The sequence below is a fragment of the Littorina saxatilis genome, linkage group LG5, assembly GCF_037325665.1.
Source record: "Littorina saxatilis isolate snail1 linkage group LG5, US_GU_Lsax_2.0, whole genome shotgun sequence".
Lineage (NCBI taxonomy): Eukaryota > Metazoa > Mollusca > Gastropoda > Littorinimorpha > Littorinidae > Littorina > Littorina saxatilis.
In genome coordinates, this window is record NC_090249.1 from 15,396,124 (window position 1) to 15,398,676 (window position 2,553).

General features: G+C 37.4%; 1 non-coding gene across 1 annotated transcript; it reads left to right on the forward strand.

Annotated features, from left to right (window-relative positions):
* The first annotated feature begins 1,517 nt into the window (after window positions 1–1,517).
* Trnaq-cug (transfer RNA glutamine (anticodon CUG)) lies at window positions 1,518–1,589 on the forward strand. The gene has a single exon. It is a non-coding gene; the product is annotated as a tRNA-Gln (tRNA).
* The last annotated feature ends 964 nt before the right edge of the window (window positions 1,590–2,553 follow it).

Genomic DNA, 2,553 nt, shown 5'->3' on the forward strand with positions numbered 1-2,553 from the left:
ATCTTCGCAATCATGAACGATACTTTAAGAGACCTCTCTGTTCTCAGTAATAAACAGTTTTGGTTAATGTTACTGGAGATACACTTCAACAGCTATCATACCAGCGTCATGAAGTAATTCATCAGAGTAATTTGCAATTCATACATGTATGGAAACAAACAACTCTCACTGCCATCGTTTTACTTATCACTTTTGGCACAAGAAGTTCGCCATAGAATTCAGCGTCTCAAAATGATTCGGAGGGTGTGCATGTTTACACGTTTATTTTATCGAGCGATTACAGGGAAAGGAAAGACCCGTGAAATGAAGTTTTGAACATAGCAATGTAGACGTTTTTCACTTTATGGCGTTTTCTCGTGTTTTCTTAACACCATTAGGGAAACAAACCATGTAACGATGAACATGTGATAACTAGCTTACTTTACTACTCTCTGTCTCTTTGTCTCTGTCTCTGCCTCTGCCTCCTCTCTCTCTCTCTCTCTCTCTCTCTCTCTCTCTCTCTCTTTCTCTCTCACTCTCTCTCTCTCACTCTCTCTCTCTCTTTCTCTCTCTTTCTCTCTCACTCTCTCTCTCTTTCTCTCTCTCTCTTTCTCTCTCTCTCTCTCTCTCTCTCTCCCTCTCTCTCTCTCCCTCTCTCTCTCTCTCCCTATCTACCTCTCTCCGACAACATGATTATTTTTCCCCGTACGTACGCGCACATGTACTAAATAAATAAGAAAACGAAAAAAAATATAAATAAAAGAATAAAGTAAAGGCATAGCTAGGTAAACAAATGTATGAATAAATAAATAAACCAATTAATCAATGAAAGACAAACTGAATAAAATAAATCATAGCTTAATAAATAGATTTGCCATGAGTAAGAAACTCATTGTATAGATGAATAGGGAAATAGGTCAATTAGTTTGCAAGTCAATCGTTCAAAACCAAAACAATCAACAGCTCAAAAAGAACGCCAGGCACGATTTTCAACAGTACTCTTTCTCAAGATCGGTTGCAGCCCAGTTGCTTACTCAGGTTCAAAATTCAGTGGAACGTGCTCCCATCATTATTTGTTTGTTTGCTCAGCAACTGACTGTCGTCAAAATCACAAATTCCGTTTTTTCCCTTTTACAAGGCAGTGAAAATCTGTCAAATTAACACACGAGAAATCTTCAGTGCACTGTTCGTCTTCTCTTTGTATAGATTACGACTGTTCACCTGCACTGCGTTGAAAGTTGAGTAAAATGCATAGGAAAGAAGTCTTATTTTGCATATTTTTGTTTAAGGTATATAAAAAAAAATGCATGGATACACAAGTGCACGAATAAAAAAATTTAAAAAAAGAATAAATAAAATATAATTAAATGAATACATGAATAGTTAATTTTTCTATTTAACGATGGAGTTCTTTTCTTATTAACACACACACACACACACACACACACACATACACACACACACACACACACACACACACACACACACACACACACAGCGTTGATACTGCTCGTAAAGATCTCCACCATTCTCTCAGCGGTTCCATGGTGTAATGGTTAGCACTCTGGACTCTGAATCCAGCGATCCGAGTTCAAATCTCGGTGGGACCTATATTTTTTTCAGCAGTTTTTTTGTAAGATATTTAGCATAGAACCTCGTCGTGTCACGCCAAATTGACGCTTGTTCTCAGGTTCTGGGGACAAACGCACGTACACACACATACACACACACACACACCACCACCACCCTCGTCTCGATTACCAGTCTATGTTAAAACTTGACTAAATGTAAAAAGCATATAAAACAGTACATGTAGTTATATGCATAATCACATGACAGTTAGTGGGAACTCTTCTGAAAAGATATCAGGACATTACAAGTGTAATGTTATTATTGTTATTACATAACATTCAACAAGTTTAGTGCATAGAATTCACTTTTTTATAAATTGAAAGCACTTATATAAATATAAATTCGGCGACCTTCCGCCTCACACACACACGCACGCACGCACGCACACACAAACACGCACGTACGGACGCACACACACACACACACACACACACACACACACACACACACACACACACACAGCGTTGATACTCTTTGTAAAGAAAGATCTCCATCTTTCTCTCAGATGTTCCATGGTGTAATGGTTAGCACTCTGGACTCGGAATCCAGCGATCCGAGTTCAAGTTTTGGTGGGATCTAATTTTTGTAAAATATATAGTTTTGTTTTCTTCAACAGTGTTTCTGTTATTTAGACATTATCAATAACTATGTAATAAACTAAACAATACACAAAACAGTTCCTATATGTATTATAATGTGGCAGTTGTAAAAAACTGATGAAGAGGTCACAATAAGAACAGCACTTTTGAGTTGTAATATATTTATATAATATTGTAATTCAATCAAGTTTGCGTTTTAATGAAACAGATCCTGTGATTGGTCAGAATGCCCCAACTCATTAAAAATTACCGGTCATTAATTGTCGTTAACCACTCGCTAAAAAATCCATTAACAACCTGCTGGCGAGGCGCATTGATACAGCCTCAACTAGTCTCGGTTAGC